The 18,744-nt window shown below is 43.0% G+C and overlaps 1 protein-coding gene across 2 annotated transcripts in view; it reads right to left on the reverse strand.

Moving 5' to 3' along the window:
- The window catches only part of PDPR (pyruvate dehydrogenase phosphatase regulatory subunit), a 275,395-nt gene that overhangs the window by 54,094 nt on the left and 202,557 nt on the right, over positions 1-18,744 (reverse strand). The gene's annotated exons all lie outside the window — the stretch shown is intronic.

The following is an 18,744-nucleotide window of genomic DNA, read 5'->3' on the forward strand; positions in this document are numbered from 1 at the left end:
AATGTGATTCTTGAAGCTGCGCACTTTCTGCAAGACGTGGTCCATCCCGCAGGCTCTTCTGCAGCACCTCCATTGAATAAGAATCAAAGTCTCTAATCCATCGATCTACTATAGTATGCACAGCAGTCGACCCTCATAACACTGGTAACTGCAGGTAAAGGCAAACAGTCATCAAATGGGGGCTTTGTAAAGCCAAAACTACAGATTCAAAATAATAACTGAAGACAATGCTGAAGTTGTATATAAAGGATTCCAGTCTTTCAGAATGTAGCTCTTAAGTTTGTTGTAAAATATCATATGATAACACAGTAGGTTCATCATCTTCTACTGCATGTTAATCAATATCAACCCCCTTTGCTGCCCAGTTCGTTATATCAGCTGACATAAGACTTGGGGGAAAATCAGCAGTACCTACAATAGGTAAATATTTTGAACAATAAGCATGCAAACTTCTTTTGAAAAACAGTCCAAGTCCATCATACCAATCTGGTCAAGAGATGATTCTTTACTGAAGTAGGAACTTTATTGGCTCTAGCATGAAGAATATAGGCTAAACTCAATGTTTCATCTATACCCCATTCAAAGTCTATATCACAGAAATCCAAAGACTGAACACCCTGTCTCTGGCATATCTTAGGCTACAAGCTATATTATAAGCTCTAAAGGTCAGGTAAGCCCAAGCCCCAATCCCGTCGCAACTACTACAACTGTTGGAGGGAAGCACAGGGTTGCTTCACTCCTCAGATAAACTGCCTAATGGATCCAGCTCCATGTACCGCTATCTTTCGGTTTAACAATGAGCAGTAAAATTTGTAAGGGTAGATCCACTTTGGCAATAACATCATTTTTAAGAACTGCACTCTACCTCACAACAACAGAGGTAATTGTCTCAACCTGTCACATAACAATTTTGTGGGTCTCTCATCAGTTTAGACAGAGCCACTTTTAAACTAAAATTGGGGGGGGGGGGGGGGGGAGGGGGGAGTGCTGACAGTTGCCCAGGGACACATGCTCTGTGTCAAGTATCGTTGAAGGATACTATTGAAATGACACATTTAGGGAATCCCAACAGAGAGGTTTCAACAATGGCGAAAAAAAAGCCAGGAGTGTTTAAGGAGAGAACAGAGTAAGGGATACACATTATCCCCGTCAACTTCTAAGTAACTTGCAAATGCAAGGGAAAAACACAATTTGAAGTGTATGTATACAAATGCTAGAAGCATAAAAAATAAGGTGAGAGAATTAAACATTAAATGAAGAGGTAGATATAATAGACATCTCAGAGACCTGGTAGAAGGAGGACAAAATGGGACACTTAACAGGCTACAAAATATATCATAATGATAGTGAATCAAATTGGAACGGGGATTACGCTAAATATTAAATAGAGAATTGAGTCAAACAAAATAAACACTCAACATGAAACAGATAGCAGCATGGAATCCTTATGGATATAAATTCCGTGTGTGAAAGGAAGAATTATTCTGGTAGGGCTGTACTACTGTCTGCCAGGACAGAATGAACAGACAGATGAAGAAATGTTTACAGAAATTAGGAAAGATGACAAACTGGGCCACAGTATAATAATGGGTGATTTCAATTACCCCAATATTGACTGGATAAATGTTACATCAGGGAGCACTAGGGAGGTAAAATTCCTAGACATAATAAAATGACTGCTTCTTTGAGTAACTGGTCCAGGAACCAATAAGAGAGGGAGTTATTTTAGATCTAGTCCTTAGTGGAATGCAGGGCACAGTACGAGAGGGAATGGTGTTGGGTCCGCTGGGCAACAGTGATCATAACATGATCAAATTTGAGCTAATATCTGGACTGAAGTCACAAAGGAAATCTACTATAGCAGCATTGAATTTTCAAAAGGGCGACTATGATAAAATGAGGAAAATGGTTACAAAAAAACTAAAAGGATGGCAAGGTTAGCACTTTAAATCAGGCATGGACGTTGTTTAAAAATACCATTTTGGAAGCAGAGACCAGATGCATTCCATGTATTTACAAAGGTGGAAAGAAGAGCAAATGACAGCCAGCATGGTTAAAAGGTAAAGTGAAAGAGGTTATTAGAGCCAAAAGGACATCCTTCAAAGAATAGAAAAAGGAGCCGAATGAAGAAATTAAGAAGCAACATAAACATTGGCAAATTAGATGCAAAGCATCAATAAAGGAAGCCTATGAGGGAATCCGCGGAACCATTGTATCATGAAGGAGAAAAGGGGGCACTCAGTGAGGACAAGGCAATAGCGGAAAGACAGAATGAATTCTTTGCTTTGGTCTTTATGGAAGACGATGTAAGAGATCTACCTGTATCAAAAATGGTTTTCAAGGGTGATGATGCAGAAGGACTGAAAGAAATTTCAGTGAACATGGAAGATGTACTGAGCAAAATCAACAAAATAAAGAGTAGTATTAGGGTACTCAAAAAAACTCAAAATATGAAATTGCTGATCTGCTGTTAGTGATCTGTAACCTGTCATTAACCTGAAGTTTGGAGGGTGGCCAACATAACGCCAGTTGTTTTTTTTTTTAAAGGGTTCCAGGGCTGATCCAGGAAATTACAGACTGGTAAGTCTGACTTCAGTGCCAAGCAAAATAGTGGAAACTATTATAACAAATAAAAATACAGAACACAGATAAAAATGTTTAATGGATTCAGCTAAGGGAAATCTTGCCTTACCAACTTGTTTAATTTCTTTGAAAGCAGGTCAATAAACATGAGCCAGTTGATGTAGTGTACCTAGATTTTCAGAACGCTATTGACAAAGTTCCTCATGAAAGACTCATGAGAAAATTAAAAAGTCATGGGATAGGAGGCAATGTTCTGTTGTGGCTTTAGGAACTGGTTACTGGACAGAAAACAGAGGGTAGGGTTAAATGGTCTTTTTCCTCAATGGAGGAGGGTGAACAGTGGAGTGCCGTCGGAATCTCTACTAGGACTGGTGTTATTTAACATATTTATAAATTATCTGGAAATCAGAACGACAAGTGAGGTGAATAAATGTGCAGATGACACAAAACTATTCAAAGTTGTTAAAACATTTGCTGACTGAGAAAAATTACAGGAAGACCTTAGGAAATTAGATGAATGGGGTATCCAAAAGGCATATAAAATTTAATATGGACAAATGCAAAATGATGCACATTAGGAAGAATAATCTCAACAGTAGTTATCTGATGCTAGGGTCCACCTTGGGAGTCTGCACCCAAGGAAAAGATCTAGGTGTCATTGTAGACAATACGCTGAAATCTTCTGCCCAGTGTGTGGTAGCAGCCAAAAAAGAAGAGGATGCTAGTAATTTTTAGGAAAGGGATGGTAAATAAGACCAAGAATACTATAATGCTTCTGTATCACTCTATGGTCTGACCTCACCTTGAGTACTGCTTTCAATTCTGGTCACCATATCTCAAAAAAGGTATAGTGGAATTAGGAAAGGTTCAAAGAAGAGTGACCAAAATGATAAAGGGGATGGAACTGCTTTCATATGAAGAAAGGCTATAGAGGTTAGGGTTCTTCAGCTTGGAAAAGAGACAGATGAGGGGAGATATGATTGAGGTCTAAAAAATCCTAAGTGGTGTGGAACAAGTAGAACTGAATCGATTTTTTACTCTTTCCAAGTACAAAGACTAGGGAATACTCAATGAAGTTACATGGAAATACTTTTAAAACAAATAGGAGGAAATAGTTTTTCACTCAGAGAATAGTTAAGCTCTCGAACTTGTTGCTGGAGGATGTGGTAACAGTGGTTACCTTATCTGGGTTTAAAAAAAGGTTTGGACGAGTTCCACGAGGAAAAGTTAATAGTCTGCTATTGAGACAGACATGGGGAAGTCACTGCTTACCCTGGGATTGGTAGTATGGAATGTTGCTACTATTTCGGTTTCTGCAGGTACTTGTGACCTGGACTGGCCACTGTTGGAAACAGAATACTGTGCTAGATGGACCATTGGTCTAACCCAATAATGGCTATTTTTATGTTCTTAGGATGAATACATATGAGAAGTGCGAAACATAGCTGTCCACCACCATCTGCTTGGAGACAGAAAAATATAGAGCATTCTATGGCTACACAGTGCCCTTAAGGAGGAAATCACACAGAGTTACTTACTTTTTTTTGTCTCCATCCACTGGTTGACGGACACAACACCCATTCATCTGAACTGGTCTGGTATGGATGGCAAGGAAGTCTTCCACATTCAAAGGAAAACTCCACTTTCATGGGTCATTTTTTGCACTTCTGCCGATGAAGCTGGCATATCTGCTCAGTAGGTCCAGTATAGTGCTGCAACATCCCTCCCTCTGTTGACAGCAGGGGATGCATTGGTGCTATGGTAGCAGTCTCATGACAAGAGCTGCAAAAACTCAAAGCTCTTATCATGAAATTGGTCCCACGGCAGCAGGAGATGACACCTTATTAACAGGTCTCCTGCTGCCAACTAGGGATGAAGCAGCATTTCAAAGGGCAGTTGAAAAGCGAGGGTGAAAACCCCCTCTGGATGGATGCATGGAGGTAGGGAAGTATGGAGGAAGCAATTTTTAGAGTGCTGGTTGGGGAATGAGTGGATGGATGAATGAGTGAGTGGATGGGTGTGAGAATAGAGGAAAGAGCATTGAATGAGTAGGTGGAAACAATTTTTCAAGAGGGAAGAGGACAAGAAAGAGAAGGAGGGAGAAAAAAAGGGAGGGAACAGCCTCTACACAGACAGCATGAAAGCGAGGGAGGAAGGGAGTGAACAAAGGAAAAGAAGAGAGGAACAAGGGGAGAGGAACAAGGGGAGAGGAGCCTCTAGTGAGAGTGAAAGTGACCAATTCATTTCCCCAATTAGACAACAAGAAAGCAAGGGAAAGAGGGAGGAAGAGAAGGGTAAAGTGTGCCTGAAGAGGGCATGCAGAAAGATGATGTGAAAGATCAGGTTGGGGGGGGGGGGGGGGGGGACAGGGAAGCTGGTAGGGGGTAAGAGAAAGAATAGGTGGTCTGGATGTTAGGAAGGGTTGAGTTACAGGGAAGAAGCTGGGACTAGTGAAGACAGGGCCGTGCCTAGGGTCTCTGGTGCCCCCCTGCAGACTAACAGTTGGTGCCCGCCCCCCCCCCCCCCCCCCTTGTGGCACAAGATGCAAAGGAAATAGGAGCTGAAAGATGGAGTGCATCTTTGTGGGATTGCTGAACAAATAGAGGGTTTACAACCACTTAGCTTTTCGTGCTTTCATGTTCATGAAATTAGTAATTAAATCTTTGATATCTAACTGGGCACATATATCATTCTCAATAGCAATCATGGCAAGGCTTACAAGCCTTTCTTGCGAAATACTTGATCGCAAATAATTTTTTATGATTTTTAACCGTGAAAATGATCGCTCACCATTTGCCACACTGACAGGAATTGTCAGCAATATTCTTAGAAACAAATTGCTATACATTGCAAAATAAGATAGCAGATGTAAATTCTCAAAGTGGACATATTCCAAACACTAAAATGAAAATAAAATGATTTTTTTTCTACCTTTGTTGTCTGGTGACTTTCTTTTTCTGATCATGCTGGCCCAGTATCTGATTCTGCTGCTATTTGTCCTCTTAACTCTGTTTCCAGGGCTTCCTTTCCATTTATTTCTTTACTTTCCTCCTTTCTTCTTCATTTCTTGACTGTCCAGTGGATCCAGCTTCTGCCTATTTTCTCCATCCATGTGCAGTTTTTCTCCTTTCTTCCTTTTCCCTCATCTCATCTCCTTCCTCTCTCTTCCCTCCCCTCCATCCATGCCCAGCATTTCTTCTCTCCCTTCCCCTCCATCCATGTGCATCTCCTTCCTCTGTCTTCCCTTCCCTCCATCCATGTCCAACAATTCTCCTCTCTCCCCTCCCCTCCAAGTCCAGCAATTTCTCCTCTCTCCCTGGGCCCTGCCCTCCCATCCATGTCCATCCTTGTCCCTCTCTGCCCGTCCCTCCTCCATCCATATCCAGCAATTCTCCTCTCTTCTCGCCCCTCCGTTTCCAGCAATTTCTCCTCTCTCCCTGGGCCCTGCCCTCCCATCCATGTCCATCCTTGTCCCTCTCTGCCCTTCCCTCCTCCATCCATATCCAGCAAGTCTCCTCTCTCCCCTCCCCTCCATTTCCAGCAATTTCTCCTCTCCCTGGGCCCTGCCCTCCCATCCATGTCCCTCTCTGCCCTTCCCTCCTCCATCCATATCCAGCAATTCTCCTCTCTCCCCTCCCCTCCATTTCCAGCAATTTCTCCTCTCCATGGGCCCTGCCCTCCCATCCATGTCCCTCTCTGCCCTTCCCTTACCTCAGCTCCGTGCTGCCCTGGGGGCTTTAAATCTTTTACCTCCGACGGTCGCAGCAGCTGAGCAGTGCCAGTGAAAGCGCTGCCGATGTTGCCAGCCTTCCCTTCACGCTCGCTCGTTCCCTCAGTGTCCCACCTTCTTCTGATGTCATTTCCTTGCGAGGGCGGGACACTGAGGGAACGAACGAGCGAGCGCGAAGGGAAGGCTGGAGACGTCGGCAGCGCTTTCACTGACGCTGCTCAACTGTTGCGACTGTTGGAGGTAAAAGATTTAAAGCCCCCAGGGCGCTGCGGAGCTGAGGTAAGCGGCGAGGGTAAGCACTGCGGCGGCGCCCTCCAGAGGTCGGCGCCCACCTGCGGTGCTTACCCCGCTTACTGTGTTGGCACGGCCCTGAGTGAAGGAGTCAGTAGACAAAGGCACATGAGGGCTTTGGAGAGGTGAGTACAGAGGATGGAAATGGGAAACTAGGAAGTGAGTTAAAGTTAAAGGGAAAATGGGCTGGGAAAGGAAAGCGAAACAAGGGACTAAGAGAAGAAAGAAGGAGAAAAGAGATGGAAAGGAGATGCTAATAAAAAAAAATTAGGAGAATACTCACATAAAGTGGAAGAGAGACAGGAACCAACCCAGTTAGAAAAATAAAATGCCAAGACAACAAAGAAAAGAAAAAAAATATTTTAAATTCTTAGGAACTGGAGTGCATCAGCTTTTGGAAAAGTTTGTTGTATTTCGTAGCATACAGCATTTCTGTTTCTCGTTCTTGGTTCTGCACTGCTCAAAGAGTCTGGCTTTCTGTTTTTGCTTGCCTGTTTCTTTTAAATATATGGTATTCTATTCTGTACTGGACGAAGGTCTGTGTTCTGTATATGTGTCTGAGGTGAAACGTACCTGTGTAGGGACCTATAGCAGTCCAACCTGTTCTAGCTTCCCAAAAGTAGCTATACTTGTGCTCAAGGTCTAGGTGCACATAACATCTACAGCAGGGCCAGCGGAATGCCTTTTTGTTTGGGGGTGCCCAAGCTCCACCTCAGACCCCACCCCCAGCTCTGCCCTAGACCATGACCCCTGTTTATCTACTAACTGAAATATCATTTCTTCCATTCATTTTTCATATACATGGTATATAACCTTAATAATACATGTGTGATATAAATGTTAAAAAAAAAACCTTTTATCCTCCATCTTTAAAGACACTGCCTATCCAGCTGGATGGTAATTGCACAAGAAAAGCAAGTTTGGTCCAGTGAAGACTAAAAATAACCTCTTCCTTATCTGAGCCCTAGCATTACCATATTGAAAATAAGTCCATGCCTCTGTGGTTATGTTGCACTAATAAGTTAAACGATTAACTGGACTTCTTGAAAGGATTATATAAACTTTGGATGCATGACTAGTGACAGGAACATACACTTAAGAGTGGATAGTGTTCACAATGGGCTTTTATTATCAACCAGATAGAGATAAGAGTTTTCAGTTTTGGTACATTATGTCATTTATGTAGAAGAAGGGAATACATTATAAGTCATCACAAGAAAAAAAACCAATGGACTGCATTAGGGGCTTATAGCCCATTTAGTTATATTTAAACAAAAGACACCTACATGAAACAAAAAAATTATTGTTATTTTGACTTATAAAACCACTTGTCCCTGAAACATGTTCAAAACAGAATAATCCATTTGTGTGTCTAAAAGGTAAACTTCTACAAAACAGATAGTGATTCCATGTGCCCCAATGAAATAATTTAATTTTACTTCCATTTAAGTTGAAAGAATTTAATTTCAATATATTCTATCTTTATAACACCAGGCTTCCCAAGGCAGATTATAAACAAGATATCCTCACTGAAATTTGGCCATCTGTATTGTATATAGTTTATTTATTTATTTAGAGAAATGAGCACAAAATACAGAGTTTATAATTGCTGTTTCTACCAGCTATAATAATTTTTAAATTAAAAAGCTGTCCAATAAGTAAAAATAAATACATAAATAAATCTCTTCTCCACCCTTTAAGGCACCGCCTATCCAACTGAGACAGCTTTAGACTTGTTACAGATGGACCAACAATAAAGAACGACAACGTGGATGCATGCAGCAGCTCATCATAGGTTTGCTTGCTTTGTTTTGAGTGTACTGTATGATGGCTGCACGGGGAAGGAGAAACACAGACTAACTTAAGCTGCTTCCTTGCTTATAGTGGACTAGATAGGCTCACTTCCACTCCTGTTTATTAAACCTCCTTGATTCCAACGGTACTAACCTGAGGATCAGTGGCAGTGACCCTGCAGCAGCAATCTCCCAGGCTGGCGGCAGTCAGCTAAGGTGAGTATTGGCAGTGGTGGCAATTTTTGGATGAGCCAACAGGTTGGATGGGTGGGCATTAGGGTTGCCAACTTTTTGAAAAAGAAAAACTTACCACCTGATGCACCCATGCCCTTCCCAACCCCATGTTCCACCCACAGCCTGGTAGTGGGTTTTGGGGTCCCTCCCAAATTTCTGCACTAGGCCCCCAGTCATGTCTAACACCAGATCTGGCAGGATGAACATTTAAAATCTGACATATTCTAATCACAAAATAGGAAATAAAAATATTGTTTATACTTTTCATTGTCTAGCCATTTTATTTTTCAAGTTATGTTGGTCCCAAGCTCTGGTTTCTGCTTCTCTCTGTCTTCTCACTCATTTGCTAGAGTCTCCTGTCCATTTGACCTTTCTTCTCTCCCCATGCCCACCATCCATCTTCCATCTCTGTATCCCTACTTTTTCCCCCATGTTCAGCATCTCCCTTCTCTGTGTCCCTGTACTTCCCTGTTTAGCATATCCTCTGTGGCCAAATCCCTGCATCCGTCATAACCTCCTCCTATAACTCCCTGTGTCTAGCATCTCCCCTCTGTCTGGCATTACCCCTCTGTGTCTATATACCATCCTCATGTTCCCCCTATGCCTATTTTCTCCCATCTGTTTCTATATACCTTTCTGTATCCAGCTTCTCCCCTTCTCTTCCTTCCCCAAACCAATGTCTCTCTCTCCTTTCTGACCCACTCTATCCAGCTTCTCTCCCTTCTCTTCCCCCCAGCAACAGGCATGCCTGCCCTCCCTCCTTTTCTCACTTCTGCTGTAGGTTTAGTATTTGACTCCATGTTCCTTTATCCCCTTGGTTCAATATCTCTCTTTCCCTTCCCACCTCCCTCTCCCCTCCCAATGGTCCAGCACTCATCTCCCTTCCCTCCAGCCTTCCGGGCCCAGTATCTCTCTCCCTTCCCTCCATCCTTCCGGGTCCAGTATCTCCTCTCCAGCCTCACCCCTGTTCCGAGGTCCAGCTCCTCTCTCCCTTCCCTCCAGTCCCCAGCAATACTGTCCCTTCCCCTTCCATCCAGCATCCTCCACCACAGGTCCAGCACCTCTCTCCCTTCCCTCCAGCTCCCCCACCACCACCACAGGTCCAGTACCTCTCTCCCTTCCTAGTGGCCCCTCCACAGGTCCTGGCATCTCTCCCCCTTCCCTCCAGCCCCCTCCCCGCCATAGCACCTCTCTTCCTTCCCTCTGCTCCCACTCCCATCCTGTGGGTCTGGCACTTCTGTTTTTTTGTCTCTCTTGCTTCTGCCACGATACTTGCAATTTACAGTATTGGCACTGCCCAACAGCGATTCATACAGCCTGAATCTGGGGCCTTCCTTCTGCCGTGTCCTACCGTAAACAGGAAGTTGCATCAGAGAGGGCAAGACACAACAGAGGGAAGGCTCCCGATTCAGGCTGAGTTAATCACTGTCGTGCAGTGCCAATACTGTAAGTTGCAAGTACCACAGCAGAAGCAAGGGAAGCAAAAAATGAGAAGTGCAGGACCTGCAGGACAGGGGCTGGAGCGGAGGGAAGGGAGCCAGCCAGCCAGAGATGCCGGATCACGGATGTTCAGGGTAGACCATTTCCAGGCCCACCAGAGGCTACACCCCTGGTTGTGAGAGGAAGTGACAGGAAGAACAGAGGAAATGGTTATCATAGTTCTCATCTATCCCTGTTCTGAGCAGTGTAAATAAAATATTTTCTGGAATGACCGTACAGTTCAGGTGGGGCAAGGGGTGGAGCTAGAAGGTGGAATGACGGGACTGAGGAATGTGCTAAAATTTCCCTCTAAAAAAACTGCTCCCCCTTGCCATCTCTGAAGAAAAATGTGCATACATGTATGTGCACAAAGAGGAAGAGTACATGCAAGAAGGCGCATATATGTGCGCATCAATGGCATAGCTACATGGGGCCTCGGGCGCCACCCTCCCCCCCCACTTTGGGCTCAAGCCCACTCCAACACTGTGGAATCCAATACATGGCTGGTGGGGGTGTTCAAGCCTCATCAGACGAAGAGTTTTCCTGCCCGAACCCTGCCCACCAGCCGAAGAGATTCCCTGCCGGAGCCCTGCCCATGCTGCCTGAGAAGCAGGAAGTCCACAGGGTGCTCCAGCGGCTGATGCCGGAACTTCCACACATGTTCAATTCATGTATTTGAAATGAGCATGCGTGGAAGTGCTGACACTGGATGCTGGAGCAGCCTGCCTGCTTCCCTGCTTGTCAGACAGCAGGGGCAAGGCAGGGCTCCGACGGCAAATCTTCAGCTGGCAGGGTTTAAGCATCCCCACCAACAAAGGTATGATCAAGGGGTGGGGGAATGTAGCAATGGCAGCAACACTGATTTGCAACCTTTGCAAAATTGCCTCTTAGCAGTGGCTGACTGGCTTTTTCACAACAATCTGAAGCTCAACCCATAAAAAACTACGACTTGATGGATATCTGGCTTTTTCGCAACTATCTGAAGCTCAACCCAGAAAAAAAACTATGAATTGCTGGATATCTGGTCTTTTATCTCCATCTTATTTTCCCATTCCTTTCAATATGCTATTGTTCCAGTTTCCTGTTTTCGTTATCTAGGTTTTTGATTTGATTCTCAACTCACCTTTTCTAAAACACGTCAGACGTGATCAGGTTAGGCATCTCAATTCTACATTCATTACGAACTATCCGTCCTATGCTTGATTTTCAATCATTGCTCATGCTCTTCATGCTTTACTTATTTCCCATGTAGACTACCTGCAATGTGGTCTCTAACGGACTACCTCAATCTCAAATCAAAAGACTCCAAACACTTCAAAACTTTACTGATCGCTTCCTCTGTAACGCTAACAGGCATGACAATGCTTCTCCTTTGCTACTTAGACTGCACTGGCTTCCCGTTAAGTTCCATTTTGCTTCTAAAATTCTTATGCTAGTACACATAGTGACAGCAGAATGGTCTATCCAGTCTGCCCAACAGTCATATTCATTAGCAATTCAAGATTAAATCAACAATGAATGTGATATTATATACTTGATCATGGTCTTTCTTTGGTATTTCTGGGACATAGACCGTAGAAGCTCACCCAGCTCTGTCCTTATGTTCCAACTACTGGAGTTGCCATCAAAGCCCTATCCAAATCTGTCTTGTCCCTTGCGGGACACTCTGCCTGTCCTCATGTTCCAGATTACTGGAGTTTCTGTTGAAGCTCTCTCCAGCTCATCCTACAACCAGATTGCTACATGCGGGAGTCAGACTATACAAGCCAGCCCAGCATTAGTTGCCATCTAATCATCACTTGACATGCAAACACATACGTAACCGCTTAAGTTTTGTTTTTTATACCATTAGTTTTCTAATTAGAGATCCTCTGTGTTCATCCCACATCCTTTTGAATTCCGTCACAGTTTTTTTCCCACTACCTCCCTCAGGAGGGCATTCTCTTCCCTCTCTATGAAAAAGAATTTTCTGACATTACTCATGAGTCTACCACCCCGCAACCTCAATTCATGTTCTCTAGTTTTATCATTTCCCCTTCTCTGGAAAGTTTGTTTCCATATTAATACTTTTCAAGTATTTAGGCTGCGCATTTGGTTTGCTATTCTCTAAACATTACAAAATATTATAGAAAAATTGTACAGGAATCAGAGAATTAAAAGTCTTTTAATTACTCACCCACCAGCACAGCATCAGACATCAGTGATAAGTTATAACAAACTTTCAAAATCTAACATCAGTACCTCTGGTAATTATAAGTAATTAGACTAATTATACAAAGAAGAGAAAAAGAAGGAAGGAAAGTTTGTTCCTCATACAAAGGTCACAGAACAGAGAGAAAGAAAGGAAGAAAGAAAGATTCTTAGCTGCAAAGAATTAGTTTTTAGGGAGGGGGGAGAGCACCCCTTCAGGAAAAACAATAGGCCATTGGACGGATCTGAAACTCTTTCCAAGCATGCCTAGTTTTTCAGAGTTTCTTTGTCTTCAGCGTGGTTTTATAGGCTGTGGTGAGCATACACCTCTCCTCTACCCTAGACCAATCATAGGTGCTGCATATGTGCTTGAGACTTGTAATTGGGTCTTTCATATGTGCTGGAGGCTTGCAATTGGTGTCCTTGCCATCTCTTCTCACTAAATTACATTTGTAACAAGTTATACCAGGTAGCTGAGTTGCCCTAGCAACATGAGGCACCATCAGAGCATGTGATCATACATACATAGTAAACATAGTAGATGACGGCAGAAAAAGACCTGCACGGTCCACCCAGTCTGCTCAAGAAGATAAATTCATATGTGCTACTTTTTTATTTGTACTGTCCTCTTCAGTGCACAGACCGTATAAGTCTGGCCAGCCCTATCCCCGCCTCCCAACCACCAACCCCGCCTCCCAACCACCAGCTCTGGCACAGACCATATAAGTCTGCCCAGCACTATCCTCGCCTCCCAACTACCAGTCCCGCCTCCCACCACCAGCTCTGGCACAGACCCTATAAGTTTGCCCAGCACTATCCCCGCCTCCCAACTACCAGTCCCGCCTCCCACCACCAGCTCTGGCACAGACTGTATAAGTCTCCCCAGCACTATCCCTGCCTCCCACCACCGGCTCTGGCACAGACCGTATAAGTCTACCCAGCACTATCCCCGCCGCCCAACCACCAGCCCCGGCACAGACCGTATAAGTCTGCCCAGCCAGAAATTCCTGCATGTGGCTGACAATATAGAAAGATGGGGGATGGGAAATAGTGCAGCACACCTGAAGTAGAACTTTATAGCTAAAACTTGTAGATAGTCTGTATCATATCTCCCCTGTTCCTCCTCTTCTCTAAGGTATATATATATATACATAGTCAGGTCTTCCAGTCTCTTCTCATATGTGTTTTGGTGCAAGCTCTATATCATTTTTGTTGCCTTCCTCTGGACTGCCTCAAGTCTTCTTGCATCTTTATCAAGATATGGCCTCCAAAACTGAACACAATATTCCAAGTGGGCCTCACCAATGGCTTGTACAGGGGCATCAACAACTCCTTTCTTCTGCTGGTTACACCTCTCTCTATACAGTCTAGCATCCTTATGGCTACAGCCACCGCCTTGTCACACTGTTTTGTCACCTTCAGATCCTCAGATACTATCACCCCAAGAACCCTTCTCCTAGTCTGCACATTATCAGCCTCTCACTGCCTAACACATACATCTCCCTTGGATTTCTACTCCCTAAGTGCATCACTTTGCACTTCTTTGCATTGAATTTTACTTGCCAAACATTAGACCATTCTTCTAACTTTTGCAGATCCTTTTTCATATTTTCTACTCACTCTGGAGTGTCCACTCTGTTACAAATCTTGGAATCATCCACAAAAAGGCAAACCTTACCTTCTAACCCTTTGGCAATGTCGCTCACAAATATATTGAACAGAATCAGCCCCAGCACCGATCCTTGAGGCACTCCACTACTCAACTTTCCTTCCTCTGAGTGAATTCCATTAACCAACACCCTCTGGCATCTGTCTTGTCAACCAGTTCCTAATCCAGTTCACCACTCTGGGTCCTAACTTCAGTTTTGTTAAGTTTATTCAAGAGCCTCCTATAAGGAACTGTGCCAAAAGCTTTGCTGAAACCTAAGCAGATTACATCTGGAGCATGTCCTTGATCTACTTCTCTAGTCACCCAGTCAAAGAATTCAATCAGATTCATTTGGCACGATTTACCTTTGGTAAAATCATGTTGTCTTGGATCTTCTAATCTATTGGTTTCTAGGAAATTCACTATCCTTTCCTTCAGCATCGCTTCCATTACTTTTCCAATAACCAAAGTGAGGCCTACCAGCCTGTAGTTTCCAGCTTCTTCTGTAACCACTTTTGTGAAGACAGACCACATCTGCCCTTCTCCAACCCCTCAGGAACCAAGCCATCTCTAAGGATTTATTAAACAAATCTTTAAGAGGGCCCACTAGAACCTCTATGAGCTCCCTCAATATCCTGGGATGGATCCTGTCCATGGCTGTCCACCTTCAAATTTTCAAGTTGTTCATAAACACTTTCTTCTGTGAACTATGCTAGATCCGTTCCATTCTCATAAGTACCTCTGCAAGTCAATCATGGTCCTTCTCCAGGATTTTCTTCCATGAACACAGAGCAGAAGTATTTAACAAGTTTGCTTGTTCCTCATCATTATCCACATAGCGGTTCACAGCATCTTTCAATCTCACAATTCCATTTTTAGTCTTCTTTCTTTCACTAATATAACTGAAAAAATTCTTGTCACCCCCCTCCCTGCATTTCTAGCCATTTGTTCTTCCGCTTGTACTTTCGCCAGATGAAAATCTCTCTTGGCTTCTTTCAGTTTCATCCGGTATTCCTTTATGTTCCTCTTCATGGGTTGTTCTGTATTTCATGAATGCCAACTCTTTAGCCTTTATTTTCTCAGCCACTTGCTTGCAGAATGTTGGTTTCTTTTTTCTCTTGCTTTTATTTACACTCCTTATATAAAGGTTAGTAGCCATATTTATAGCTCCTTTCAGCCCAATCCACTGCCTTCCCACTTCTCGTATGTTCTCCCAGTCCTCAACTGTTTCTTCAGGTAATGCCCCGTTTTACTAAAGTCAGCATGTTTGAAATCCAGGTCTTTTGAGTGGCTGCCCTCCACTTTAACTGTTATATCAAACCAAACTGTTTGATGATCACTGCTGTCCAAGTGGGCACCCACTTGAACATTAGACATACTTTCCCTATTTGTGCGCACCAGATCCAGTGTCCCTCCTTTCCTCATAGATTCTGTCACCATTTGTCTGAGCAGAGCAATTTGAAAGGCATCCACACTCTCTACTTTTCTCCAATTCCGCAGATGGCACTTTCCAATCTGCATTCTGCAGGTTGAAGTCTCAGAGCAACAGCACCTCTCTTTTCTTTCCCAACATTTGCATATCTGTAACCAGATGCATCATCTCTTTTCAAGGTGATCCATATCGCTTCTTCCTTTTCCCAGGTTCCTGGCATTTCAGTCACTGTGATATTGTTTCTCGCATGCAGAACTACTCCTCCACCTTTACAACCAACTCTATCCTTCCTAAATGGATTGTAGCCTGGTATGTTTGCATCCCATTCATGGGAATCATTGAAACAATGTCTAAGACTGTCTCTAACATCAGGGTTTGCAGATCATGAACTTTGCTGCTTAGACTGTGAGAATTTGTGGTCATTGCTTTCCAGCTACATTTCAGTGGCAGTCTCTCTTCTGTTTAGTTTTTTCTTTAGTCTGCTGTGTTGGTAAGAAGTGATTTGCTAAGATTATTGTTTTCTTTACCACTGTCACATCTTGTCTTTAACTGGGGGTCCACTGGGAGTGACCTGCCTCCATATGCCACCCCTGTCTTCTAGAAACATATTGTCTGAATTTCTCACCAAGGAATTCTTTTCCTGCCACAGTGAGGTGCAGCCCATCATTACAATATAATCTTTTGTTTTTCCATGTATTGTCCCATCATCCTACCTAAAACCTTCTTGATGACACCAGGCTTTGAGCCACCTATTGAAATTCTTGGTATTTTGTAAACTTTTTTCTCCCTTTCCAAAAGTAGGTAGTACTTCAGAAAAAGCTACTGTCTGCACTAAAGGTTTTAACCCCTCCCTCAGCTCCTGGGAATACTTTGCATCTCTCAAATTTAGTCACTCCTTATACCCCTGCTCACCAACTCAGGTCTCTTGATTCCAACAGACTGGTTATACCTAACCCTAGATATATCACACACAAACTCACTCGTCATTCAGCTTTCTCCTATCTGGTACCTTCCCTTTCGAATAGCCTTCCAGGAACAATATGTTCTTAACAATCCTTTAAAAGGTTTAAAGCCATTTTGAAAGCCCATTTCATTTTATGTGCTTGTTTTTATTGTAAACCACTTAGATCCTTCTATGTTGGTATTTGGCGGTATAACAAGTTTTTAATAAACAAATATAAAACAGCGGTAGAGAGAGGGGGACAGAGGAAATGCATGGCTCACCAGTTCACTTCTGCCCCCCCCCCCCAATCAACTTCTGGCTACTCCCCTGGTGTGTGTGTGTGTGCACAAAGAGGGTGCATGCATATATGTGTGTGTGTACACAAAGAGGAACAGAGTGCATGCCAGGTGAATGTGTGCACGTGTTTAAAAAGCAAATATGTCTGTGTTTCTGTGTCTCTGGTGGGGACAGTCTCAGTTTTGAAAATTTGGACTGGTGTGGAGAGGTTCACTGGTATAAAGACATCTGTATTTTTTAGTCTGATGAGGAACTTACTCAACTAACTATTAAGTTACTTGGGCAAGTTCTTTTGAAAACTGTCCTAATACAGTCTCCACAGTGTGTATATTCTTTCAGAAGATCAAAGAAAGCTAAACTGGGGGGGCGCTGCTGAGCACCATGTGAGAAGGACGTGTGTTAACCGAGCTCCCACCTAAGTCAATATAACTCAAGAAAATAAAACAAGAAAAAGGAACTCTATTTTTTCTTTCTTATTCTGTACAATACTGTACAATAATCAACACTGATAGTGTGATTATAAAAGATGACTTCAAATAAAGCAGGTAAAAGGAACAGAACAGAGCCTGCATCTCCACAAAAGAATTCCGCCATTGATTCTGATGAAAATGCAGCAGCTATACTGGAAAAAATACGCTGCTTAAAAGAACTCATGTGTGAAACCAAAGGCGATGTCACAGAAATTAAAGAGGATGTTTCCACCCTTAAATTGGAACTATTGAGATTCAACAATAGAGTCGAAATCCTTGAAAACAAAGCTAAAGCAGCTGAAGAGAACATCAAAACACTTCAGCGTCAATACAAAAGAATCACTGTATTAGAACGTGAACTGGAAGATGGTAATAATAGAGCAAGACGAAATAATATTCGTATACTTGGTCTACCTGAAACAATTGAAGGTTCTAATATGTCTTTGTTCCTGGAAAAATTCATACCTGAAATACTAAATATAAAATTCAATAAAGACTTTGAAATTGAAAGAGCACATAGAGTGCCGACTTACCGGAGCCCTCATGACAGATACCCGAGGCAAGTAGTGCTCAAAGTTCTCAGATATAATCAAGTATCTGAGATAATGCAACAAGCAAAAATCAAAGCTCCTATAAAATATGAAGGATCGACCTTGCATTTCCTTCCAGACCTCAGCAAGAACACCATCAAGCAAAGAAAATCCCTCTTGGCCTTTCATCCCAAGCTGAAAGAGTTAAATACTAGATTTGGCATTTTTTATCCTGCACGTATGGGAGTCACGATCAATAACAAAACCAAAGATTTCACAGAAGCTGAAGATCTGGCCAATTTCCTGGATGAAATATCCCCAAGCAAGATTGATGCATCTTGATAAGTTGTTAATCAAGTTTCAATCCTTCTCCCCTGCTTACATGTGAACAGAGTCAGAGCCCTCGGCCAGTTGATTTTCGCACACTTCAGATCAGTTTAAATGAATAGAGCTCCTGTTAACGATGTTTACAAGATTTACTTTTTCCTGGAGTCAGGTTTCAAACTGAACCTTTCACTTTGAGAGTAACACAAAGAAATTATAGACCGGTGAGTCTGACGTCGGTGCCGGGGAAAATGGTAGAGGCTATTATTAAAAACAAAATTACAGAGCACATCCGAGGACATGGATTACTGAGACCGAGTCAGCACGGCTTTTGTGTGGGGAAATCTTGCCTGAGCAATTTACTTCAATTCTTTGAAGGAGTAAACAAACATGTGGACAAAGGGGAGCCGGTTGATATTGTGTATCTGGATTTTCAAAAGGCATTTGACAAGGTACCTCATGAAAGGCTACAGAGGAAATTGGAGGGTCATGGGATAGGAGGAAATGTCCTATTGTGGATTAAAAACTGGTTGAAGGATAGGAAACAGAGAGTGGGGTTAAATGGGCAGTATTCACAATGGAGAAGGGTAGTTAGTGGGGTTCCTCAGGGGTCTGTGCTAGGACCGCTGCTTTTTAATATATTTATAAATGATTTAGAGATGGGAGTAACTAGTGAGGTAATTAAATTTGCTGATGACACAAAGTTATTCAAAGTCGTTAACTCGCGACAGGATTGTGAAAAATTACAAGAGGACCTTACGAGACTGGGAGACTGGGCGGCTAAATGGCAGATGACGTTT

Source organism: Microcaecilia unicolor, chromosome 5, assembly GCF_901765095.1.
Source record: "Microcaecilia unicolor chromosome 5, aMicUni1.1, whole genome shotgun sequence".
Taxonomy (NCBI): Eukaryota; Metazoa; Chordata; class Amphibia; order Gymnophiona; family Siphonopidae; genus Microcaecilia; species Microcaecilia unicolor.